Source organism: Callithrix jacchus, chromosome 4, assembly GCF_049354715.1.
Source record: "Callithrix jacchus isolate 240 chromosome 4, calJac240_pri, whole genome shotgun sequence".
Classification (NCBI taxonomy): domain Eukaryota; kingdom Metazoa; phylum Chordata; class Mammalia; order Primates; family Cebidae; genus Callithrix; species Callithrix jacchus.
The window spans coordinates 28,177,306-28,204,687 of NC_133505.1; the positions used below are offsets into that span (position 1 = coordinate 28,177,306).

Genomic DNA, 27,382 nt, shown 5'->3' on the forward strand with positions numbered 1-27,382 from the left:
AGATCAGCAGCACATTAGATTCTCACAGGAGCATGGACCCTATTGTAAACTGTGCATAGGAGGATCTAGGTTGCTTGCTCCTTATGAGAATCTAATGCCTGATGATCTGAGGCAGAATAATTCCATCCCAAAATCAACCCTGCCCCATCTGTGGAAAAACTGTTTTCCATGAAACAAGTACCTGGTGCCAAAAAGGTTAGAGACTGCTGTCCTAGAATACCCCATCTCTCTTATTCCTGAATGTTTCTGAAACTAAAAGCACTTTTAGAAAAATATGTAATTCACCATCAAATAGCCGTTTAGAGATGAGAGAGCAATTAGGAATTCTGAAGCCACAAAGGTAAGTTTGGCAAATAACCTAGCCAAGGCATGGTAGGGTCTACACATCCCAACCCCATGTCCAGGTAGTTTCCCTTTTCAAACTAGAAAGAGGAATATATGCTTTCCCTCCTTCCCCACATCCAAACATATCAAAAGGAACTTGTTTTCCTTATTTAAGAACCTTAAACATCTACAATTAGTTTAATAATCTAATATTCTTCGGCTTGTTGACATCACAAGCAGAAAATTGAGAAATGTTATTCAATTGCTTTATCTCATCAGAAAAGAAAGCCTGGTAAATTAGAAGCTTTAATCTGGTATTATAGTAAAGCACAACCAATTTTAAACATACACACAAGGCCAGGCATGGTGCTCACATCTGTAATCCCAGCGCTCTGGGAGGCCAAGGTGGGTGGGTCACATGATCCACCCAGGAGTTCAAGACCAGCCTGGCCAACATGGTGAAACCTCATCTCTACTAAAAATACAAAAATTAGGGCTTGGTGGTGGGCGCCTGTAATTCCAGCTACTCAGGAGGCTGAGGCAGGAGAATCGCTTGAACCCAGGAGGTTGCAGTGAGCCAAGATGGCGCCATTGCACTCCAACTTGGGTGACAAGAGCAAGACTCCATCTCAAAAAATAAACATGCAAGTATATGAATACATATACATGCATATGCACAAGTGCACACACATTTTCTCCAAGCAGTGTCACTACATATTAATTTGTACATTTATCATGTAATAAACATGCCCTATAGTATCTATATGAATTCTGACCCATTATTACATCAACCTGAACCCATACTTCAGTCTTAAAAATATGTATAAACTCAATGACATGTGTTCTGCATACTTTTTAGATTTTCACAATTTCTCAGCCACTTTGCTAAGAAGCCTGTGGTTATCAGCTATTATGTATAAAGAAATCAAAAAGCTCTACAATTGGCCTAACATCAATGAACGTCTTCTCATTCCAAGAAGGAAAGCATGCACAGCATTCAAAAGCAGCACCACCATTATTATAGAACTGAGGGTTATGTTACCTGACCCTGGAAGTTTAATATAGTCGGTGTTTTTTTTTTTTTTTTTGAGACGGAGTTTCGCTCTTGTTACCCAGGCTGGAGTGCAATGGCTCACCGCAACCTCTGCCTTCTGGGTTCAGGCAATTCTCCTGCCTCAGCCTCCTGAGTAGCTGGGATTACAGGCACGCCCCACCATGCCCAGCTAATTTTTTGTATTTTTAGTAGAGACGGGGTTTCACCATGTTGACCAGAATGGTCTCAATCTGTTGACCTCATGATCCACCCGCCTCGGCCTCCCAAAGTGCTGGGATTACAGGCTTGAGCCACCGCGCCCGGCCCAGAACTTTACTTTTAATGGCCTAAATCTGAAACAAGAGAAAGAACTCGCCCAGGAGTAGCAAGGCTTCGATTTGGTTGAGGGGGGTGGGGAGTTCAGGGCATTAGATTCGAATTGTCCCCCGGGGTTTTGGGCACCCAGAATCTCGCCCTAACCAGGCCTCGCTTGGTTGGGGCGAAAACAGGGCCTCGCGGTTTTGATGATGAAATCTGCTAGAGGCAGAACCTTTTACCACCACCAACCTGGCCAAAGTCGCACTGTTTACCAAAGAGAAAATGTCTGGAAGTTGGAAGGAGAGCACTGGACAAATGCTTCCTTGGCCGGGGTCGGAATCTGGGACTCAGGAAGGACAAGAGCAAGGCTTGGACGCCCTTTGCTGCCCGAGGCCTAGCAGGGCCAAGTTCCGCAGGCGTAGTTTTTGGCAAATTCGCGACCTCCTGCCTCGTCACCCCCCATTCACACACTCCTTCATCCGTACCCCAGGCAGCAAAAACCCATTTCAGGAAGCGGAGTGAGTTGGTAGCTAAACTTTGGGCAAACTCTTTTAAGTGTCTCCCAAAGAAACACCCTGCCGCCGCGACCCGGCCATCCGGACCCTTTTCTATTCTCCACACATCCTAGATCCCCCTTTCCTGGAGGTACCAGGAAAGACAGGTGCACCAGGGTCTGTCCCATACTCAACCCCGGGGTCTACCGCGAGCCCGAAGGCGCGGCAGGCTGGGAACCTACACCTCTGCGCCAGCAACCCCAGGCCTGCGCCCTCCCCCCTACCGAATTAGTCATTCTCCCAAGTTTCTGCTTGAGGAGGGAGGCGGGTGGGGAAAATGGCCACGGCACAAACAACAAGTGACCCACCGGGCCAACTGTGGAGCGTGCGCCGGACTTTCCCTGGCACTGGGCCCCGCGGGCAGCGCGTTTTGCCCCCAGTGCCGCGGTCGCCGCCCGCGCTTGCTTTTCCTGTCCTTGCTGTCTCCTGGGAGCTCTCTTGGGCGCCGCCAGGCTCGCCTCACCTAGACTCCCCTGCCCTGGGCCACAGCGCTTCCGCTCCTCCTCCCCGCTCCGGCCTCCTCCCCTACACCCCCCCCCCGCCCCCCGCCCACCTCAACCCCAGCCAAGGCAAAGCCCCCGTACCTACCAGTCCCCCATTTTGGCAAGTATGGATATCGGGGCTTGGCGCTCCTGGTGACTGGTCCCCGCCGGGCATGGGCTGGAGGGCTCGGCCGTGCCCGCTCCCTGGAATCGCTTAGGTAAATCCTCCTTTTTTATCTGCTCACCAACATCTCACCAGGTCATAAAGAGCTGGGTTGCTACCTGCCGACTCCTGCGCGCTGGCCCAGGAATTCACTCCGCCAGCTGCAGTCCCGGCGCCTCGCCGAGCTGACCTGGGAAGTGTTGGATTTAAGGCCGCGGCAATCTTGCCATCAGCTCCAGCTTTTCCCAACAGCCCCAACCCGCTTTCCCGGGAACCGAAGTGGACTGGCTGCTGGAGTGTGCTGGGTGCGATGCGGGTCTGAGTGTGTGTGTTCTCGCACTCTCGCACTCCAGTGGTGGGTGCTTCGACAGCCTCGACCCATGGCTCCCCTCCCCTAGGAACTTTTGAGCTGGAGGAGTCTCCACTCCCGGGTAGGGGTCAGGGGTTGGGAAACGGCAAGACCAGTAGGAAGAGACCTGATGATCCCCGCGTACCTGGACCCAGTGGGGATGGGTCGCTGTCCCCGCCTCCCCACCCGCCTAGGAGGTGCAGGGCAAGGCTGGCCTTAGCGGATCCGACTGTCACCCCCCCAGGGCCATTTCAGCGTTAGATTCCACAAGAAAGTGTTGCTCAATAGGTGAAGACGCTCCTGATTCTGTGTCACTTCTGGCTTCTAGGTTTGGTCTCCTCCCACTCCAGATAGGAGAAACTGTACACACACATACACACTCTCTGTCTCTTACACACTCACACTTAGCACTTCTGCACAGAGGTCCACCCCTTCTTCCCACGTTCACAGTTCTCCACCCCTCCCCCACTCCTCTGGTTTCCAGAGCTTTATCTTTTCCATTTAGAACTTTTTAAAGGAAGAATGGGGGCGTTGGTGGCTTTGGGATGGGCAACTGAGGTTTGGTTTAGGGTTTGCTTTCTCATGACAGATAAAATCACTCAAGTGATTTCACCGCTGCTTCTAATTAGAGGGGAGCTTTAAAAGAAGCCACAGGATTTGGGGCTCCCGGAGCTCACCTCCGTCAGGAGCCACACCTGGCCGGGAGGGAGGTGACGGTGAGGAGACTGGCCTCGGGCCACTCTCTCACAGAGAGGGTGCCAGTCCCATTCCCGCAGCAAGGATATCGAATATTCCTGGGTTTGTTTGGGCCTGGGGCGCCTGGGGCAGGCCCAGTTACCCTCCCGGCCTGCTGTCGCAGAGACTTGGAGACAAACAAAGAACCAATTTTTAGTCGTTTTCTCTGACATGTCAGGCAAATATGTGTAAATGGTCAGCTCCACGCTGTGGAGCAGAGACCTGTCCCCCAGGCACCAAAACCTCCCTCATTCTAACCGTGCTCTCGAGCCTCCGACCCCGGGCCCTGTCCAGGAGGCTTTGCACCCTCTTGGCCAGGGGTAGGGTAGCGGTGCCTCTCCCTGGAGTCGCCTCAAAGCTTCCGCATTTTATTCATCCCTGGACTAAAGGACTCTCAACCCAGTGCCCATCCTAGTTGATTTAAAAACTTTATTGAACCTGCCTTAGAATCTTGCTCGTCTGGGAGTTCCTGTGGGTAGTTTTTTTTGTTTTGTTTTGATGAAAATGTAAATAAATTAGATGATGTTTTTAACTCATCAGTGCACTTTCCCCTGGAAATAAGGTGGTGACTAACTTTTCAGAGTGGAAGACAGGCAAAGGGAGCACCTGCTGCTCTCCGAGATGGAGACGGAGGTCGCTGTGCTCTCTTAAGAATGAGCGGAGGTTTCAGCTTGCGACCGCTTCCTCGCCAGCACGGGGGAAACCCTGGCTGGAGGCGACCTCAGGCCCCGCGGGACAGGCCCGGCCAAGCCTAGGAAGGGAGGGCAGGTGCGTTCCAGGGCCCGGGTGGGGCGTGGGGACAGCCGTCTCCACCCTAGGTACTTTTGGGGTGGGGGACCCGAGTGTGTGGAAAGTGGGAGGCAGAGCCGAGAGCTGGGTTAAGTGCGAAGCTAAGGCTCCACATAGGGTTGGGTGACAGTGGATGGGGTGAACTGGAAGTGAAGCAGCCCAGGCCTTAGGAAAGAGGACCCTTGGCATCTGTGCACAACCCAGGGGGAGGACTACGTGGGAGAGAGTGGAGGGAGGTGGAATGCCGGAGCTAGAATTCAGCTTTGCAGTGAGATCACTTGGGGTCCACATTCAACTCTGATATCTACATGTACTGGCTGTGTGATCCCGAGGAAGTTACTGACCTTGTCTGACCCGTTTCCTGATTTGTAATGTGGACAATTGGTGGGAATTCAATAGGAGAATGTGAGCAAAAGTCTTAGCACAGCGCCGGGCCAACAATACGCGATCAAGTAACACTGCGGAGAACTTGTCCAGGACGGTCTACACTGCCCCCGTCCAAGAAGAGTTCACAGCGCCCAGACCTGTTCTATTCAAGATGATGTAAACCCCACTGCCCCTTCTTAGACACACCGCTGCCGGGAACTGGTCATCTGCACCTTCTGCGATTTCCTCCTCAGAACCCCAGTCCTGCCAGATCTTCGTCCTCCCTTCGTTCCTCAAACACCGCTGCATGGCTCAGAGCCTTTCCCCACCCGGACCTTCTCCGCAGCTCCGCAGCAGCGAGACGGCGCCACCTTCGGGGGTGCCACGATTGGCGGGGAGGGGGAATGCCTCCCAGCTTCCTCAGCTCTCCAGGTTCCTGGCAGCCATTCTGGATAGCCAGCTGCGCCCAGTGCGGGCAGACCCGAGGCCACTAACTGCACTTGGCCATCCACCTCAACACCCAAAAGGCCTCGGGAAGTGCGGGCTCGGGGATCCTTTGAGTCAGAGATCAGAGATCCCAGACATCTCCTGGGATGGGAGACGGAGAACTGCAGGAGTTCCCCAGCCACTTCTGGCGCTGCCACCACGAAGCAGGTTCAGTAGCTAACAGGCCTGGGACACTGGGCCGTATTGAAAACTTTTCTGTGCGCCACTCAGTACGGGAAGTCTGAGCTTCGGGGAGGGGCGGGATGACCTAGTGTCTAGTTTAGCAGAGCTCCCAGCTTCAGGTAATGCTGAGCTCAGGCTCTCTGAGGCCTGTGGTGTCAGAAATGCCGGCGTCATCAACCCCAAATTGCTGAGGGAATAACCACTGCCTTAGGGTTAAGCCCTGTTTGAGCCACGTTTTCACTCCACCCCTTCACTTACCATCAAGCACTATACCCCCAGCGATTTCGCCCAACGTTCCTTAAAGGTACTTGAATATCTGGACCCAAGTCTGAGCAATGAGTTCACTGGGGTGATGACCTCAGCTTTTTGCTCTCCCCCTGGGGAGCTGAAGATCCCTGGGCAGGTTGAGTGGCCTCTTGCTGCCGGTCTCTCCTCTTCCCCCATCTCCTACAGTGGCTGGTCTTCCCTGCCCTTGGCGGAGCAAACCTAACTCAAACTCTAGTTCCTTGTTGGTCCCCCTTGGAGTAGTAAACTGGCCCTCAGGGTCAGGGCCAGGAAGAAGGAAAGTTGGGCTACTCAAACGACAAGATGAGGGAAGTTGAGTGGCATCCTACCACCCTGGGATTTTGGGTCTTCAATCAGACCGATTCCTCGATGGCACAGAAGCCCTCTTGAATCTCGAATTGGATTAGACCAAAGGAATTACCAGTAGAATTACCAGCAACTACGGGAAAAGAAATGAGCCAAATCTCTTAGCAAAGGTGTCCAGGGAGAAGGTGAAGAAGGAAGGGTGTGCATTAGGGGTCCCACTGTGGCTCTCCAGAATGCACGTTTTCAATTGACAGCGCTGGGTACAGGCCGGAGGTGCGTAGCAATCGGGGAAGCCCAGAGGCCCAGTACCTAAGAACACCCTGGAGGCTGGAGGAGCGCGTCATTGGTCAGTGGGTCCACTCCAAGAGCGACCTCCTGGCCCTTCCGGCCCTAGGTGACAGGTGCAGCAGCCGTCTCAGCTGCCCGCTGTGCCAGGGCGGCTGCCCAGCACTGGTGCAGAACCACTATCGGAACGGGTTTGCGCTTCTGTTTACAAAGCAATCCTACCATCAAAAGAGGAACAAAATCACCACTTATCACACCCTGTCATAAAGTAATTTGCCCCGAGGGAAACCTTAGCAGAGAGCCCCACAGAGTGTGGGATGGGGGGGCGGGGGAGTGGGGAGGGATGGAGGAAAGGGGGACTCTCCCAACTCTTATGCTGGGAGGCGTCTTGTCCAAACCGGCCCAGAAAGACAGAGGGAACCTTGAGCTGTGGAGCCGGGATGTGACCGGGATCCCCGTCCAGGGCTGGGCCTGGGGCTGGAAGAGTGTAGATTGACTCTTTTGTACCTATGGATATGGGCACATCTGCAGCCCCCTCTCCAATGTTTGCTTTCCCAGCGTCTTTGAAGGTGCTCCCAAAGACCCCCAAATAGATCAGCAGAAAGTGTTGGGGATGAGGGGAGTAAAAAAGCGAGTTATTGAAGACTGTAACGTCCCTTTTCTCGTCCTCAGCAACTGGAGTATGCAGGGAATTCTTGACCAGCGGAGGAGGGTTTTGCTCCGTCCAATCCCTGGTCCCCCCTTCCCATTGTTATGCACTTGTTCCTGGAGAGATGGAGGTTAAGGAAGCATCAGGCAGTTCTCACTGCAAATAAATGGTGCAGAAATAAGAAAGAGAGGATGAAATCCTAGGAAGTTATAAGTAATCCCTGACCCAACGCAGTCATCGAGGGTTATCTTTCAGGTTCTGCCTTGCCTAGAGTGAGGTGATAAACGCTTTAGGCTTCCAAACCCAAGCACAGCTGGGTGCCTGGTGGTGGGGGTGGGGGTGGAGGGGTAGGGGTGGGGGTGTTCTATGTGGTGCCTCTGCCTCTGGGGTTGCTTTTAGGAAAGGTCAAGAGAATTATCCTCCCCTCCATGTCCGCTGAAAAGGGGCTATTTTGCTAGTTTTGGTATCAGTAATTCACCACTTAATATAACCAGGTTTTCAGTTTGTACATGAGCGATCCTGGACATCCAATACTGCCCTTGCCCCCCCAGCCCCGTTCCCCAGCGCCACTCCTGGACATTCTAGACACCAGCAAGGCTTCTTCTGTAGCAAGTCTTGACTTAGCAAATCCATTTTGGGGGAGTCTGGATGCTTGGGGGAATCTGGATGCAAGTCCGTGTGATCCAGCCTGAATCTGAGACTCTCAGTTTCCTTTACACGAGCTGGAAAAGTCTGCAATCACTAGCCCTGAGAGATTACTTTGGTTCCTAATGGAATATCCTGAGTCAGGGTGGCTGAAAGAGCTTGTACATGGCAGGCAGAATTCTCAATGCTAAGTTATCATTTGCACTAATTGAAGGCCTGGGGGATCTGGCTTCGTCTTTCATAATTCCTGTATGGCTGATGCCACTGGAGAGTCAATGTTGTGCTGTGTCACTTTGAAAAACAAAACAAAACACCTGTAAGGTGAAGGATTCTACTTTTCAATGACTAGGGAGCTAGATCCAAAGCTGGCACAATTGCCAAGAGCTAAATGGGAGCAGGTCCCTGCTCCTTCTCCAAAAAAAAAAAACCTTTCCTGGGGGTAATGGATGTCTTAGGGCAGTGGCTTTCAAACTTGCCTGCATATTAGAATCAGCTGGAGGGTTGTGATGTCCCGATGCCTGAGTGGGTCAACACGACAAAGAAATCAGAGTATCTGGGAGCAAAACCAGATTTGGGAGCTATGTAGGAAAAGTGTGCGTCCATCTGTAGCAGAGTTTTGGGATTCACTTTCTAAACTGCAGCCACTCCTCATCTTTGGCCTTGTGAAAAGCTTGAGACGCCGGCTTTGTCGGTCCCTCCTATGAAAAACAGGGCATGTCTCAGTCCTAAGTATGGCAAAACTAAACCTCTCAAACTGCTCTGCGTTCGAATTAGCCAACTTAAGAACAAGTCGAACAGCACTGCTAAACAAGAGCCTACAAACGGCGTCGGCGTTTCCCGATATCTCTCGGCGGCGTTCCGGGTTTTCGCCGGACACCGGTTTTCGCGGGACACTGCGGGACACCGCACAGCATAGGATGTCTTTACATCTAAGAAATCGCGACAGACTCTAGGTTAGAATAAAGTTTACATGGGACCGGGCATAACTTTACTCCACCTTTAGGTTTCTTTTTCTCCAGTTTCCCCTCTTCTGCCTTTTCTTTCCAGTCTTCCCAACTCCTCGCGCGCTACCTTGAGTCTCAGTCTGGCTCGCTATGCGCCTGGGACTAGTTCCTTGAATCTAAAGTCCGGAAAGCCAGGAATCCTCGATCATGGACTTCTCGCCAAATTAGAGGAAGTGAAATTTCGCTCTCCTCTCCATCCTACTTCTCCATCCCTAAACTCGCTAAGTTCGCTGACCAGGTGCGCACCCAATGACAGTGCCCTCTACAACATCCTCGCCACCGAGATGCAAGCGGCCTACATTTGTACCTAAAGGTCCCCGAGTCGCTGGGTGGAGAGGCTCGGATGCCCTTTCCCTGAGCGGGCCTCGGGAACCTGCAGCAACCCCAGCTTAGGCACCACCGCCAGGCGAGCACGCCTTGTGTTCGGAGATCCGCGCGCAGCTGGCGGCCTGGGCCGCTGACCGTCGGGCCACTAAGTCTACCGGAGGATGTGTGCCCCGGGGCTCGGCCTTGCCTCAGGTGAGGAGGCTGGTCACCATTCAGGGTCCAAGTGTCACGGCCTGGAAATATCTGAGCAAACAGGTGGGCGTCGCTTCCCGGCGGTGCGCTGGCCGCTGGCTCGCAGCACGCTTCAGCTTCCGGCCCCGCCGCCGCCACTTTTTTCTGCGGACCGGGCCAGCTCCCAAGTGGCACAGCCGGGTGGTTCGGAGGCCCGCCCCTCGGGCTGCGGCGGGAGGCGGGACGGCGGTGCCGAGGGTAGGGCGCCCCCGCCGGGCTAGTGGCTCTGGCGCCACACCCTGGCGGACTGGGGGGTGGGGAGCCGATTGGGCTTATTCCCATTCAGAATTTAGAAGCTGGTGGAGACAGAGTCTCCTAAATGGATGCCGGTCTCCTGAAAATCTGGGACGGAAGCCTGAAAACCTTCTGCCATGCAAAGCCCCGGCAGACGCCGGGACTCGGTCCTGGTTCCCTTGGTGCCGGCCCTGAGGGGTCCTCCCGGTGCTCCCGCTGCTTGGAGGGGCCCAGGGTCGCGGATAGACTCGGACAAGGCTCCGTTTACTTTCAGTTTGTCTAAGTTGACTAATGGCGGGACTGGTTGTGATGCGTGCTCTGAGATTTTCTCCAGGATTTGTCACTTTAATTTTGCCAGGCTTTTTTAAAGTGAAGGTACTCTCTTAAGCCTCTCCTGCCTTCCTAAAGGAAGCACATCCTCTCCACATGTGCTCGACGGGACCTGTAGACTCCAGACTCCACTGCTTTTTCTCCAAACCACACACTTCGATTGCTGTTAAAACTTGTCAGATTTCCATGTTTTAATCTCTGGTAATGTCTTAATACTGGAGCCTTACTACTTTTACAAGTATTGCTGAAAGGATATCCAGCAAAAGAGCTGTGCCCATCAGTCTTTTGAGGCTCTGCAAGGTTACTTGTGAAGGATCTCAAAATGACAATCAAGCTACCTCTGGATTTCCAATCACATGCTCAAAACTCACAGATTCTCCGTCTGGAGAGGTTTGCTTTTGTTTTGGCTCAGGTTTTTCCTCCCGCCTCTCAGTAAAACAGTACTTAATTGTTTTATTAAATTGTTCCAGGCTCTGGAACCCTGGGGAGACCCTGTTGAAATGATACTTTTTTTGGATTTATTTCAATATAGTAAGTTGCATTAGAAATTTATGTTGACAATTTAACAAGGCCTGATCGAGTATATGAGGTTTTTTTTTTTTTAGTAATGGACATAGCACATATCACTTCATTTATTTTCAAAGTCAAAATGCGCTCTTTCTGAATCTTATGATGTAAATCTTAGAGTCTTTATGATTAGATAATTTTAGCTGTGGTATTGTGACTATAAGAATTCTGTGATTTTCCTTGGAAATGTGGTGCTGAGAAGAATAAAAATGAAAATTTCTCTCTGGACGTAGTTGGAGACAAATGCCAGAACCTGACAATTCACACACACAGATCCCTTTCTGACTTGACTCACCGCTTTGAGAATTATTTCTTAAAATACCAAAGTTATAGGATACTAAGTTTATTGTGGTCTTTCTAATTCTGAAAAACTGGTTTTCATTTGCCTCAAGAACTTTTAAAGGCAAGGTTGTCTACGATACTTCCTTGAACAAAGACTCAGACAAAAGCATTTGACTGCTTTTAATTTCTTAGCAGTTTTACATTTTAAAATATAGCTCAAATGAAACTCAAGTGTACTGAATAAAGAATAAATACTTTAAAATAGTTTAAATACACATTTTCTCCTTTCATTATTGGAGCATTCAAGCAAAGATTGTGTAAAATTCAGGTTAAGTAAAATGTAAAAAATACACATCCAGTTTACGTTACATATTCTTGTTGTGTTCAAATATTTATACCAAAAAAAAAAAAAACCCTAGGATATTTATATCTTTAACATCTTTTTTCTTTTACTTTTACTACTAGAAAGAGAAGCTAACAAAGGAAACCCTCTTCAAAAAATGGGATTTCCTTGGCCTTAGCAGTTCTGGTGTGTGCATTGCCAACACTAGGTAGGAAGAATTTGGCTGAATGTTTGTGACTAAATAGCGGCCTGGCTCAAACCTCCCAAAGAGAGGGAATTCACCATGCGTTCCACAGTTTTATTCTGAGGAAGAAGCTAACAGAAACAGAATTTTAGAGCCTTAGAGCTCTCATTACAAAATGTCCCTCACTGTAAGTGGTGCATACTGAGCCCAGTTTAGATGTATGTACTGAGCCCAGTACAAATGTATGTACTGAGCCCAGAGCTATTCGGCCTATTGGTGCTGGGGTGATTAGGATTAGATGACGACACCTCCAATGAGTTAGTCTGTGATGCTGTGTCCTAGATTGTGCTCAGGATTAAAGACCTGATTAAAAGACCTTTTTGACTGAAGAATGTTCTTAAACCTGAGCATCCAATCAGCTTTAAACGAGTTGCAATTAATCATAATGCTATGTGTTCATTGTTAATTGCAGATGAAATGCCAGTGTTGATAGAAATTACCTCTAAAGCCTTGATTCTGGAAGAAGCTAGAGAAATGGCTCTTGGGGTTCTAATACTGACATTTCTTTGGTGACTGGTTCCCATGAATGACCTCAACTTCCACTGAAATCCACAAGAAAACCAAAAAATGCAAACCACAAGCCTGAATATTTCTGCAAATTACCTGTGTCTTGAACAGTTTGGATACGTGCTTGATCTTTTGTGGCAATGTAATACTAGTGCCAGGACTCCACTTGTGGTATCACTTTTAAGTGAGTATTATCGTTTTATCTTTCAATACATTAGCAAAGCTTCTTACGGTTTTGTTCTGCCTTTCCAAATCAACAGGTGATAGTAGGAAAACAGGAATAATCACCCAGGAATCATTATTTGATTGAGAGTTTTTAGGGAGTGATAAGAAACTTGACAATAAGAATGGAAACATTAAATGGAGGTGGGGGAAAAAGAAGTATCTCCCAAAGAAAATGTTTTATTCGTCAATAATCATAACAATGGAAATGGATTATGAAAACACCGACAGGAAATCTTCACTAATAAGTTTGACTGTACTTATTCCAGTCTCTGTGACATCAAATCTCATGAATTTCTAGAAAAGAAGATACAACTCAAAATTAACAAACACTCCAAAGAAGACACACGTCCTATTTATGAGTGCCTTTAACAGTCTCTTAGCAGAGGCACATTTGGAAGCTAAATTGAATCACGGTGACTATCACTTTCTCTGAAATCCCCAGTCCAATGTTGAGGCACATGGCTCAGAAACAATCTCAATCTCAAATAAGTAAACCACATAAAAGAAAAAGAAGCTCTCACATATCTCTTTCCCACACATTTCCCAAGTATATACACATATGTAGACAGTACAGGCTAGAACTGGAATTTTTTTTTCCTAAACATTTGCTGCCCCCACGTGTCCCTTTAGAAAACTGAGTGTTAAAGCTAAGTCATGTTCATTAGGATCTCCTATACATGCACAGGTTACATACGCTTCAGGACGATCACAGAAACAGCCGCGTGTCTGTAGAAAGCGCCAGAGACAGGGCGGGGAAGCAGGGAGGGGAGAAGCTGACTTTTGCCACAGACGCCTGGGGTAATCCACAGTAATTACATAAGGTCCAGGTGTCTCTGTCTCTTCAAACTTGAAATGGGTGGCAGCCTGGTGGGACGGGGTGAGTAGCCAGATTTTGACTAAGGTTCCATCTAGCTCTAATATCTGGTCACTCTCATTGAGGATGATAAAAGAGATGTGGGGAAATCCAGTTATTCCATTTCTGGCTAAGTCGTCACTTTGGAGGTGTGCCAGAAACTCATGAATGAACTTCCTGTTTCATCACTGGAATCCATTACCTTGGTTCTCTGTCATCTTAACAAACTTGCTTCCCAATGTCTGAGTGGCTCTGAGCCTAAGGAAACAAGAAAAAATTTGTTTCCTTAATGTCCAGTGATTATGCAGTATCCTGCTCACGATTACAAAAATTAAAACCATCTTCCGTGTTTATAGTATGTATCAGAAGCGGGTGCCTCAACGGCTCTGACTAGTTTTTTTTTTTTTTTTTTTTTTTTTAGACAGAGTCTCACTCTGTCACCCAGGCTGGAGTACAGTGGTGCAATCTTGGCTCACTGCAACCTCTGCCTCCTGGGTTTAAGTGGGTCTCGGCCTCAGCTGGGATTACATGCACACCTACCATGCTTGGCTAATTTTTGTATTTTTAGTAAAAACAGGGTTTCACCATGTTGGTCAGGCTGGTCTTGAACTCCTGGCCTCAAGCGATCCACCTGCCTCGGCCTCCCAAAGTGCTGGGATTACAGGTATGAGTCACCTTGCCTGGCCACTAATTCTTAAATCTCCACAATACCATGATGGGCATGGCAAACTCATTCTCTCCCTATTCCAGGTCAACCACATGTTTAAAGAAAGGCTAGGTCCCTCCCTTGCCCAAAGGGATGAACTTCAACTCATCTAAGAACTAGACTAGCCACTGATCCTCACCCTTCACTGTTAATCAGAATCTTTTGGGGAGCTATGTAAAAATACTGATGCCCAGGCCCATCTCCAGAGATTCTGATTTAATTGGTTTAGAGTTTAACAGTTTTTGAAAACTCCCCAAATGATGCTGTGAGCAGCTTGGGTTGTGAATCACTTATCCAAGTCATTATCATAATTCCATTTTCCTCTCTGATGATTAGGAATGAGGACATAATATAATCCCAGCTACTCAGGAGGGGCTGAGGCAGGAGAAATGCCTGAACCCAGGAGGCGGAGGTTGTGGTGAGGCGAGATCGCGCCATTGCACTCCAGCCTGGGTAACAAGAGCGAAACTCCGTCTCAAAAAAAAAAAAAAAAAAAATTTTAGCCAATGAGATTTAAGGGGAAATATGACTGGAAGTAGGGACTATTGGATCATTTTCCTCACTCTTAAAAAGAAACGAAAGATTGGGTCTTTATTGTGTCTTCCAGGCTTTGATTGCTACCAAGTGGGGATATAAGGGATGAGATGTCTGGAGCTGCTGCAGCCACTTTGTGACTATGAAGGAAGCTCCCACATAAAGGAACCTCCCACATGGCAGAGTTGAAAGATGGGAAGAATTCCCAGTCTTTGATGGTCTTGTTAAGCTACTGAGTTAAGTGATCCTATAGCTGTCCTACCTTGGGACTTATTATAAAAGAATGTGAGTAAAAGACATATAGTTGGAAGGCCAGGTGTGGTGGCTCATGCCAGTAATCCTAGCACTTTGGGAGGCTGAGGCGGGAGGGTCATGGGGGCTCAGGAGTTCAAATCCAGCCTGCACAACATAGTGAGACCTTGTCTCTACAAAAAAATACGTATATTAAAGGGTGGGAAAAAAAAGAAAAACATATAATTGGAGCCAAAATCATTCTAACTGCTAACACTGATAGTTCTAAAGAAGTAAGCACAAAACTTTTTTTTTTTTTTTAATGGAGTCTCACTGTATTGCCCAGGCTGGAGTGCGTTGGCACGATCTCCACTCACTGCAACCTCCACCTTCCCATTTCAAGCAATTCTCCTGCCTCAGCTTCTTGAGTAGCTGGGACTACAGGCATGCACCACCCACCTGGCTAATTTTTATATCTTTAGTAGAGATGGGTTTCACCATGTTGGCCAGGCTGGTCTCGAACTCCTGACCTCAAGTGATTCACCCGCCTTAGCCTTTCAAAGTGCTGGGATTACAGGCGTGAGCCACCCCGCCCAGCAAGCACAAAGATTTTTAACTGGGTTCCTCAAACTATGCTCCTGAAACCCTGGGATCCCATGGGATTTTGCTAGTGTCCTACAGGGACGTTTTATAAGTGGGATTTTGTGTGGGTGTATACATGTTTCCACAGTAAAATGTGTGAGGATATAATTTCAGAATATTATTTGGTTCACTTCTGTCTTCAAATTGAAGTTCATCATTTATTTGCAAATATAAAATAAGGACTGGGGCAGAAATAACCTATAAGTAGACTTTTTTTTTCTTCTTGAGACAGGATCTCACTCCGTCACCCATGCTGGAGTGCAGTGGGGTGATCTTGGCTCACTACAGCCTCCACCTCCCAGGCTCAAGTGATCCTCCCACCTCAGCCTCCTGAGTTGCTGGGACCACAGGCACACACCACCAAACTCAAACCGCTTTTTTTTTTTTTTTTTTTTTTTAGGTTTGGGGTTTTACTATGTTGCCCAGGCTGGTATTAACTCCTAAGCTCAAGTGATCTGCCCTCCTCAGCCTCCAAAGTGCTGAGATTTCAGGCATGAGCCACCACACATAGCCAGCAAAATGCCTCATTTTACCTGAGTGAGATGAAACCTAAAAATAAGGGAGATTTTTCCTAGAATACATACAAACGTAATCCCTAAGCTGTCATGATATGTGTAATTCTAAATGTTATTTTTACTACCACCATCTTCCCTGTGATCGTTATTTTATTTTGTTTTATTTTATTTGAGACAGTCTCACTCTGTCACCCAGGCTGGAGTGTAATGGTATGATCTCAGCTCACTGCAACCACTGCCTCTGGGTTCAAGCAGTTCTCCTGCCTCAGCCTCCCAAATAGTTGGGGTTACAGGCGTGTGCCACCACACCTGGCTAATTTTTTGTATTCTTAGTGGAGATGGGGTTTCATCATGTGGGCCAGGCTGGTCTCGAATTCCTGACCTCAGGTGAGATCCATCTGCGTAGGCCTCCAAAAGTACTGGGATTACAGGTGTGAGTGGCTGAGCCTGGCTAATGATTGTTTTTAACCTTTAGCTTTAGTGACTTAAGTATTTTGATTGGGCATGGTGGTTCACACCTGTAATCCCAGCACTTCGGGAGGCTGACTATGAAGGAAGAAGATCTCTTGAACCCAGGAATTCAAGGTTGCCGTGAACTACGGTTGCACCATCGCGCTTCAGCCTGGGTAATACAGCAAGACCTTGTCAATTAAAAAAAAAAAAATGGTGTTTGAAAACTGCTGCACTTAAAGGCCTTCTCTTTCACTCTTAGCTTTTGTTGTCATTTCATCATGAATGTTCTCATTGTCACTTGATACACAGGATTCCAAATCCTACTCAAGTTTATAATTCCTACTTTCAATATCATAAAATTATGCCAGAATACTCATACACCAGCGAACTCTGTCTGACAAAACAGCATGGTAAGTGTCCATACCCGAGTCAATCGGAGGAACTTGACTCTTGTCTTTAGCACGCTTACGTTTCCTGAGCATACATGGCGCTTGCTCTGTGAATTACATGCAGATGTACACAGACTTAAACGTGCACACATATGAGAGAGAGACTACTTTTATCCTGATCACCGTCTATTAAGACATGAAACTTAAAAATTCAAAGCCTCAAAGGCAGGAAATGCATCTTATTAGGTTAACTTATGTGGATTTTCAAACATTTTTCTCCATTACCAGATGATCTAATATTTAACTGAATAGAAAACAGATTTATCGTGTGGAAAATATTTGTATATTCTTACCTAAATCATGATCCATTATTTACCTTCTCTCTCTGTACCAAGAAACCAATGACATTTAATGGGCACGATTACCAACTATAATCAGAAGTATCGAGGGAGAGCCAGAGGGGATGTGTCCCGAGAACAGGCTTTAGAGTGACAGATGTGAAGTCATTGTCCTTAGAGCTACGGTTCAGTTTGGTGGAAGAGCAAAGTGCCCATTCGTCATTCTCAGGGTCTTGCCATTTCTGCAATGATTCTCAAATGCAGTCTCTATTTTCATGCTAGACCCGTATTTTCCCAAAGCTGATTAGTTTAACTACAATATATATCCTTCTCAAAACCTGCTAATGTAACAGGTAGAAAATGCTCAATATTTGGGACTGTTGGTGAGTTTCCTGAGTAGCATGTGGCCGGAGTGGGAAAAACAGGATTCTAGTATCAGCCTAGCCACAGGCTGGCTATTACGTCCTTGGGCAAGTTTCTTCTTGTCTCTGGGTTGCATTTTCCGACCTGTAATGCAAAAGTACCGGTCTCAATGATCTCTGAGGCCCTTTCTAGCTCTTGGAGACCCTGGAATCAGATTCATACATCTGTCAGCTGAGTTTCCAAACCACGCAGCCTGGAAACAACAATTCTAAAAATAAAACATACAACTAAGAAAACAGTCACAAGACTAGAAAACATGATCACACATATTCTGTCACTGGTAACAAAAGAGTTGCATACATATGCAAGTCAGTCCTATTTATTATTATCATTTTTTTAGAGACAGGGTCTTGCTCTGTTGCCCAGGCTGGAGTGCAGTCACAGCTCACTGCAGCCTTGAAGTCCAATGCTCAAGCAATCCTCCTGCCTCAGCCTCCCAAGTAGCTGGGACCATAGGTGAACATCGCCATACTTGGCTAATTTTTTATTCATATTTTCATTAGAGAAGAGTTCTCCCTTTGTGGCCCAGGCTGGTCTGAAACTCTTAGCCTCAAGTAATCCTTCTGCCTCAGCCTCCTAAAGTGTCGGGATTACAGGCACGAGCCACTATGCCTGGTCAAGCCAATCCTATTTTAGATTCATCATTATTCATTAGACAAAGTATTTTCACTTATTTGCATCTCACCCTAACTTATAAAATCCAAATACTGTTTGCCTGACATGAAGATAACATGCTACTTAATCTTGTGACTTCACTTAAGAGGGCTACAAATAATGCCAATAATATTCAGTAATATCATAAAAATTATGACTTCTTTCTAAGGGAACTGAGTCATATAGGCCTTGAATAAATTATATAAAATAATCTTTTTTTGTTTTTGTTTTTTTGAGATGGAGTTTTGCTCTTGTTGCCCAGGCTGGAGTGCAGTGGTGCAATCTCAGCTCACTGCAACCTCCAGGTTCAAGCGATTCTCCTGCCTCAGCCTCCCGAGTAGCTGGGATTAAAGGCATGCACCACCATGTCTGGCTAATTTTCTGTATTATTAGTAGAGACTGGGTTTCACCATGTTGGCCAGGCTGGTCTTGAACTCCTGACCTCAGATGATCCGCCCACCATGGACTCCCAAAGTGCTGGGATTTTAGGTGTGAGCCACCACACCTGGCAATAATCTTTATAGTCAAGTTTGCTGTGTGTGTGTGTGTGTGTGTGTGTGTGTGTGTGTGTTTAAACACAAAACACACAAAACAGCCAAGGCAGGTGGATCACAAGGAGGTCAGGAGTTCGAGACCAGCCTGACCAACATGGTGAAACCCCATCTGTACTAAAAATACAAAAATACAACAACAGAATTAGTTGTTTTCTCTTTTATTTTGTTTTGTTTTAGAGGCAGAGTCTCACTATGTCGCCCAGGCTGATCTTGAACCACTGGCCTCAAGCAGTCCTCCCACCTCAGCCAAATTTTATAGTGTTACTCTTTGTCTATTATTTTAGCCGTAGACACCTGGAGCTGAAAAACCATGAGAAATTGGGCAGCCCTTCCTTTTGCCTGTATGCAGAGCAATTGTAAATATCACTAGAATCAATCTTATTTTCCTTTTTTTTTTTTTTTGAGACGGAGTTTCGCTGTTGTTACCCAGGCTGGAGTGCAATGGCGCGATCTCGGCTCACCACAACCTCCGCCTCCTGGGTTCAGGCAATTCTCCTGCCTCAGCCTCCTGAGTAGCTGGGATTACAGGCATGCACCACCATGCCCAGCTAATTTTTTGTATTTTTAGTGGAGACGGAGTTTCACCATGTTGACCAAGATGGTCTCGATCTCTTGACCTCGTGATCCACCTGCCTCGGCCTCCCAAAGTGCTGGGATTACAGGCTTGAGCCACCGTGCCTGGCCAAATCAATCTTATTTTCTAATGTCTCCAGAGATTTGATTGTTTTGCTTGTATGGCTTATGGCAATACTCATCTCCAATGTCTGATTTTCTTTTAAATTTTATCTAATGCTTTGTGTAATGGTTTACATCTAACTTCTCTTGTTCTGAGATGTAGACAGCTATTGAGAACTGATCTTTGCACAGTAAACTTTCCCATTCTTAATCGTTATCCTTAGGTGAGGCCACATGGTGCCATTTAGAGATTCAGCAAATTCTCACATGTTCCATCTGCCGTGCATTGTTACAGGTTTTGAGTCTAGAACCACAAAAACAAAAGACAAAAAACTCTGTCCTTGTGGACTTTGTTTCTAAAGGAGAGAAAATAAAAAAGGTAAGTAAAATATATAGTATGGTAGATAATGAATGGTATGGGCTGAAGGAGAAACAAAGAAAGAAGTTAGGTAGCACTGAGAGGAAGGGCGGTTTGCAATTTAGGTAAGAACGTCTCCAAGGATACAGAGGCATCTGCATTACCAGAGAAATATTCCAGTCAGAGAAGCCATTGAGTTCAAAGGCCCTGAGGCAGGAGCATGGCTGGCTTGTGTAGTAGGCGTGAGTGAGCTAAGGACGGAGGAGCAACAGAGGAGGCCAAAGAGAAATCGAGAAGTGAAGGGAGTTGGGGGATGGAGCTATTGGCACCAAATGAGACGTTCTAAAGACCTTAGCTTGGCCAGCTGTGGTGGCTCACTCCTGTAATCCCAGCACTTTGGGAAGCCAAGGCAGGTAGATCACCTGAGGTCAGGAGTTCGTGACATGCCTGGCCAACATGGAGAAACGCCATCTCTACTAAAAATGCAAAAATTAGCTGGGTGTGGTGGTGGGTGCCTGTAATCCCACCTACTCTGGAGACTGAGGCAGGAGAATTGCGTGAACCCAGGAGTCAGAGGTTGCAGTGAGCTGAGATCACACCATTGCACTCCAGCCTGGGCAACAAGAGTGAAACCCCATCTCAAAAAAAAAAAAAAAATCTTTTTAAAAAGACCTTAGCTTTTCCTCTGAGTTAGAGCAGAGACTTTGGAGGGGCTTGAGCCAAGCAATGGTGTGACCTGCTTCATATTTTAACAGTCACCTTGGCTGCTTGGTCAGGGCAGGGGGACAAGTGTGGAGGCAACAAAGCCAGTTTGGAGGCTGTGGCCAACAACCATGAGCGCGGCTGAGGTCACCTAGGTAGTGCTTGTGATGAACAGGGAAGAGGCCCAAGACTGGATGTGGAGTTCTCCAGTGTATAGAGTCATAAAATGAAGGATGGCAACAAAGCTCACCTAAGAGAGGAGCAGCCGACAGGACACAGTAGCTCATGTAGTAATCCCAGCACTTTGGGAGGCCAAGGTGGGCAGATCATAAGGTCAGGAGTTTGAGACCAGCCTGACCAGCAAGGTGAAAACCCTTCTGTACTAAAAATACAAAAATTATTCTGGCGTGGTGGCATGTGCCTATAATCTGAACTATTCAGAAGGCTGAGGCAGGAGAATCACTTGAACTCGGGAGGCAGAGGTTGCAGTGAGCCAAGATTGCACCACTGCACTCCAGCCTGGGCGACAGAGCGAGACTCTGTCTCAAAAAAATTAAAAAGAAAAAAAAAAAAGAAGGGCAGCCAAAGGAGGGGAACCACAGTGTGTGGACTCTGGAAGCCACCGCTGCAGGAAGAGGAGGTGAACAGCTCTGTCAATCCCTGCTGCTGGGTGGAGCTCCCTGAAGACAGAGTGGGCCCTTGATTTTTGCCATGTAGAGGTCAGCGGATGTGGTGGAAAACCTGCAAGGAGGTTAGAATCAGGGAGCTCAACCATTTTGGCCAAACTCACTCCATGAAACCTAGGCACTGCTAAGCAATTTACTCGCCCCTTTGATCCTCAGTGGTCTCACAGGTGAAACGATTCCTACCACAGGTTGGTGAGCTCTTAAAGAGACAATGCTAGGAAAGCCTGTATTCTGCTAGGACCACCTTAACAAAATACAACCGACTTTAACACAAACATGTCTTTTCTCACAGTTCTGGAGGCTGGAAGTCCAAGATGAAGCTGCTATGAGGGTTGGTTTCTGGTGAGGCATTTCTTTCTAGCTTGTAGACAGCCACTTTTTCGAGAGAGGGCTCACGTGGCCTTTCCTTTGTGTTCATGCTGAGAGAGAGGACTCTCTACAAACTCTTCCTCTCTTTCTTTCTTTTTTTTTTTTTTTTTTTTTTTTGAGACGGAGTCTTGCTCTGTCACCCTGGCTGGAGCGCAATGGTTCAATCTCAGCTCACTGCAACCCCTACCTCCCAGGTTCAAGCAATTCTCCTGCCTCAGCCTCTTGAGTAGCTGGGATTACAAGCATGAACCACCACACCACCACACCCAGCTAGTCTTTTTTATTTTAGTAGAGGCAGGGTTTCACCATATTGGCCAGACTGGTCTCAAACTCCTGACCTTGTTATCCTCCCTCCTCAGCCTCCCAAAGTACTGGAATTATAGGTGTGAGCCACCATGCCCGGCCGACTCTTCTTGTAGGGACACCAGTCCCGTCAGACTAGGGCCCCCACTCATATGACCTAATTTAACTTTAATTACTTCCCAAAAGGCCCCATCTCCAAATAGAGTCACATTGAGGATTATGGCTTCATAATCCTGTGACTTTGGGGAGAGGACACATTTCAGTCCATGACGAAGCCCTTAGTGTGTCTCAGGGCGCAAAACTGTTCATGCACCCCTCGATGACTCTTATCATTATTGCCTATGATATTACCACTTCAGGGCTTCTGTTACTTTTTTTATAGTGTAGAGCACAACATTTAATAAAATACACAGACAAATTCTCATTGAGAAATTACCGAAAATATACCTATCCTGTCTACTAAGGTTTAATTAGCATCTTGAAAAGAAGGGAAGTTTTCAAGGAAAAAACTTGGCCAGTGCTGCCATCTATTGGAATTTTGGTCAAAGCTCACGTGTCGGAGTTTTTGTTCTTCCTTGTCTTTTAAGTTGCTGTGATTATTTTCCTCCCTAATAAGTGTAAAATTTGCCACGTTGGCCAGGCTGGCCTCAAACTCCTGACTTCAAGTGATCCTCCTGCCTTGACCTCCCAAAATGCTGGGATTACAGGCATGAGCCACCACGCCCAGCCCCCTCTTACATTCTTAACATAATGTATTTTTGTCCTTTATTTTTGCTTTTCTACTCTTGCTCACAGGGTTTTCAATTGTATTAGGCTTTTCAAAGAACTGCTTGTCTTTTTGTAATGTTCTATATTATAAATTTTAGTTGTATTTACTTTGCTCTTATTTTTCTTTTTTTGTTCTTTGAATTTATTTTGCTGTTGTTTTCTAATTCTAATTTGGATGACTAATGTTTTTTTCTTTTTCCTACTTATTAAATGTCAGCATTTGTAGACTTTCACACTATATATTTTACTCAAAATAGATTTTGTGGAATGCCACAATATTTGACATGTAGCATTTTCATAATTGTCAATTCAAACTGTTTTCTAGTTTTCAATGTGATTTATTTTTTGATCCATGGGTTTACTTATAAGTGTATATTTTTAAATTTCCAGATATATCATTTGTTTTGACTATTACAATTTTTTATTGAGGTATAACTGACAAATAAACATTGCATATGTGTTAGAAATAGATGCTTGGTGATGCAAAGAAAAATTAGCACTGAGACAAAGGATCTTTCAACAACACAATTTTTACTTCCTGGGCTGCAGGAAGGGTACTCTCAAGGTGTTTAAGCTGTTTCTCCTGCTAATTAAAAACAAAAAACAAAGAACAGATACAGGCCATGGCTTATGAGGGGACTCCATCTTCCTCAGTACCTAATTTCCTTAATCTTATCACTCTGCCATCCCAAGTGGGATGTTTCATGGTCCAAGAAGGCTGCTTAAGCTCCAGTCATCAAGTCCAAATCCCAGCCAGCAGAAAGGCAAAAGACCTGACAAATGTTACATTCTAGTATCTTTCACTCTAGTATCTAAAACTTAGTTACATAGCCTACATTATTAGCTAACAGAAAGGCTGAGAAGTACAGTTTTTTTTTGGACAGCAATGAGCAGCTTCAAATACATTTGGAGTGCTGTAATAAAAAGAGTGAGGAGATCAGACGCAGTAGCTCATGCCTGTAATCCCATCACTTTGGAAGGCCAAGGTGAAAGGATCCCTTAAACCTAGGAGTTTGAGACCAGTCTCGGCAACATGGTGAAATTCTGTCTCTACAAAAATTTTAAAATTAGCCAGGTGCATGCCTGTAGTTCCGGCTACTCAGGAGGCTGAGGCAAGAGGACAAGGCTGTGCTGAACCATTGTTCATGCGAATGTACTCCAGCCTGGGTGACAGAGCAAAACCCCATATCAAAAAAAAGAAAAGAAAAAGAAAGTGGGAAAACAATGTTGAGACAGGCAACTTGCTGTCACTTTCATGGTATGCTAAGATTTATGTGACAAGGAGAATATATAATTGTGAATGTTAAGAAAAGTTTGGGACGTCTAGAAATGTACAAGTACCTAGTAACAGCACATTTAGGTGTCTTTTGGAAGATGTGGATGATTGGGGAAATGGGAGGAACAGACAAGCTTTGTAACTTACCATTTTGCCCTTTGAATTTTACATTATGGCCCTGTTTTTAAAGAAAAAAAAATACATGCAAAAACTAGCATTTGATGTTAAGATTTTCCACCTGGATTTGTTTTGTGGCTAAAAGTTTCCCTCCCCTGCAGCTTTACTGAGGTATAATTGACAAATAAAAGTTGTATATATTCAAGGTGTACAATGTGATGTTTTGATGTATGTATATCTTGTGAGGCAAGATACCATAATCAAGCTAATTCACACATCCGTCACCTCACACAGTTACCATTTGTATGTGTGTGTGGTGAGAACATTTAAGCTTTTTTTTTTTTTTGAGATGGAGTCTTGCTCTGTCTCTCAAGTTGGAGTGCAGTGGTGCAATATCAACTCACTGCAACCTCTGCCTCCTGGGTTCAAGCAATTCTCCTGCCTCAGCCTCTCAAGTCACTGAGATTACAGGCATGCACCACCATGCCCAGCTAATTTTTGTGTTTTTAGCAGAGATGGGGTTCCACCATGTTGTCTAAGCTGGTCTTGAACTGCTGACCTCAGGTAATCTGCCCACCTCAGCCTCCCAAAATGTTAGGATTACAGGCACGAGCCACCACTCCTGGCCACATTTAAGCTTTTTAACTAAAAGTTTCTTAGGAGAATAAAGTGGAGGGTGGTAAAATCCCTCTAGCAGAAGAAAATGTGAGTTGTGCTCATTATGACAACTGGGAAGACGAGTTTCACCCTTCACCTGACTATATGGTGAGAACATATTTCTCAGGTGAGACAGATTGGAGGAAATTTTGTAAGAACTAAGAAAAAAAATGGAAGAAAATGAAATATTTGTTCTTCAGGGTCACCAAGTTCACTATATGCCTAGACTCTGTCACTTATGCCAATACATTTACGAATGTAAAATACACATTTAACTCCAGCATGGTAGCACACACCTGCAGTCCTAGATACTCAGGAGGGTGAGGAGCTAGGACTGCCGGTGTGTGCTACACTTGAACTCAGGAGTTCAAGACCAGCCTGGACAACACAGGGAGACCCTCTCTCTAAATATGTATAAATATGTATCCTCTCAGCCTCTCAATCTTCCTCTTGCAGGAAAGAAAAGTTAAGCATTCCAAAGTATTCAGCTGACTTCAGCATTTTGTCCAGGACATCTGATTCCAATGTTTGAATATGTGTATATATATACACACGCATATATATTTTATATTTATGCGTGTGTATATATCTTTTTATATAAAATATATATTATGTATATGTGTATATTCACATGTGTGTATATATGTGTGTGTATATGTGTATATATATGCGTGTGTATATGTCTTTTTATATAAAATATGTATATGTGTATATATTCACATATGTGTGTATATATGTGTGTGTATATGTGTATATATTTATGTGTGTGTATATATTTACACACACACATTCAAACATTGGATTCAGATGTCCTGGACAAAATGCTCAAAATCTGCTGAACACTTTGGAATGCTTAACTCTCCTTTCCGGCAAGAGGAAGACTGGGAGGTTGAGAGGTGAGCGCAGGGTGTCAGCTCAGTGCCTGGTAGAGGCAGGTCACATGAGCTTTGAGTCCTGACCTGTGCCTGGACTGCCCTGTTATGCCACCTGCTTGCTTCTGCCTGAAATTCTTGTAACACAGGATAACAACTCTCATTCTGCAATTTAGTGATAAACCTTATAAAATCTGAGGCTAAGGCTTGTGAAACAGGCTGAAATGGCAAAGCCCCGAAAGCCAGAGAGCTGATACGTGGCAGTTGAGCAGTGGCTGCAGCAACTAGAAGAAAAGGGAGTGAGGAGAGAGGGTGCAAGCTGGAATGTGATCACAGGGGAAGGTGATCTCTGGGCTGTAGGGAAATCACAGGCAGCTTGAGGCTGTGAGATGAAAGACACTCCCTTTCAGTAAAACGTCTGTGACTCAGAGCTACAAGGTGTGTCCTGTTGGGAGAAAGTTCTGATGGAACTGCATTCCATTCTTGGAGGAATAACCATTACCATGGAAGTACAAATTCTAAAATGATGTAGGACTAATAATGAAGGCAACACTAGTAGTGACAGCAGCCCAGAGAGCTTTCCCTAGATTCTGTAATTTTCTTCTCTCCACTGCTTACATAAGCAAATATTCACCCAAAGAGTAAAGAATGTTGAGACATTTAGCGTTACGTATTAGTCTGTTCTCACAGTGCTATAAAAAAAATACCTGAGACTGGGTAACTTATGAAGAAAAGAAGTTTAATTGACTCACAGTTCTGCAGGCTGTACAGGAAGCGTGGCTGGGGAGGCCTCAGGACACTTAAAATCATGGCAGAAGGCAAAGGGAAAGCAGGCACATCTTCACATGGTAACAGGAGAGAACGCAAAGCGGGGAAGCGCTACACACCTTTAAACCACCAGATCTTATGAGAACTCACTATCATGAGGACAGCAAGGGGGAAATTCCTCGCCATGAGCCAATCACCTCCTACCAGGTCCGTCCCCCAACATTAGGAATTACAATTTGCACGAGATTTGTGTGGGGACACGGAGCCAACCATATCACATTGATAAACCTGTATAACAACGTTTTTCTTAATCTAAATGTATACTAGCTGGGCACAGTGGCTCACGCCTATAATCCCAACACTTTGGGAAGCCAAGGTGGGCTGCCTCCCAGAGTCAGGAGGGAGTTCGAGACCAGCCTAACCAACATGGAGAAACCCCTGTCTCTATTAAAAATTCAAAATTAGCTGGGCATGGTGGCGCACCCCTGTACTACCAGCTACACAGGAGACTGAGGCAGGAGAACTCCTTGAACCCAGGAGGTGGAGGCTGCAGTGAGCTGAGATTGTTCCATTGCACTCTAGCCTGGCCAAAAAGAGTGAAACTCCATCTCAAAAAATAATAATTAAGAAACAATGTAAACTAAATCAGTGTTTTATCAATTTAAAAATACATCTTGAAAAGGATTTTGCAGTTTCTTTTTGCTTTGAGATGGAGTCTCACTCTTGTCCCCCAGGCTGGAGTGCAGTGGCTTGATCTTGGCTCACTGCAACCTCTGCCTCCCAGGTTCAAGCAATTCTCCTGCCTCAGCCTCCCAAGTAGCTGGGATTACGGATGCCTGCCACCATGCCCAGCTAATTTTTTTTTTTTTTTTTTTTTTTTTTGTATTTTTGGTAGAGACAGGCTTTCACCATGTTGGCCAGGTTGGTTTCAAACTCATGACCTCAAGTGATCCTCCTGCCTTGGCCTCCCAAAGTGCTAGGATTGCAGATGCGAGCCATCACACCACTGCACTCCAGCCTGGGTGACAGAGTGAGACTCCATCTAAAAAAAAAAGACAAGATGGATTGGTAGGTGAATGAAGAGCTGGATAAATGGATAAACAGTAAATGAAGTACAGTAGAATGTCCATTGTTGAATCTAGCTGGCAGGCATATGAATGTTCACTGTACAGTTTCTTTAATTCTGAGATATGCTTAAAAGCTTTTATAATGTTGAAAAAAATGGATCTTGAATTAGGAGTTCTAACAAAGAGCTTGTGCTATACCTTACACATTTCTGTAGGAGGTATTCCC

At 46.0% G+C, this 27,382-nt stretch overlaps 1 protein-coding gene across 3 annotated transcripts in view; it reads left to right on the forward strand.

Moving 5' to 3' along the window:
• The window catches only part of LOC100397136 (N-acetyllactosaminide beta-1,6-N-acetylglucosaminyl-transferase), a 171,921-nt gene that overhangs the window by 10,066 nt on the left and 134,473 nt on the right, over positions 1-27,382 (forward strand). Inside the window, exons 2-3 of one of the 3 annotated variants that reach the window (XM_078368449.1) lie at positions 11,927-12,205; positions 14,413-14,624. The exons of the other annotated variants lie outside the window; for them this stretch is intronic. The gene's annotated coding sequence lies outside the window, so the exon portion shown is untranslated. The remainder of the gene's footprint in view (positions 1-11,926; positions 12,206-14,412; positions 14,625-27,382) is intronic. 3 annotated transcript variants of the gene reach the window in all.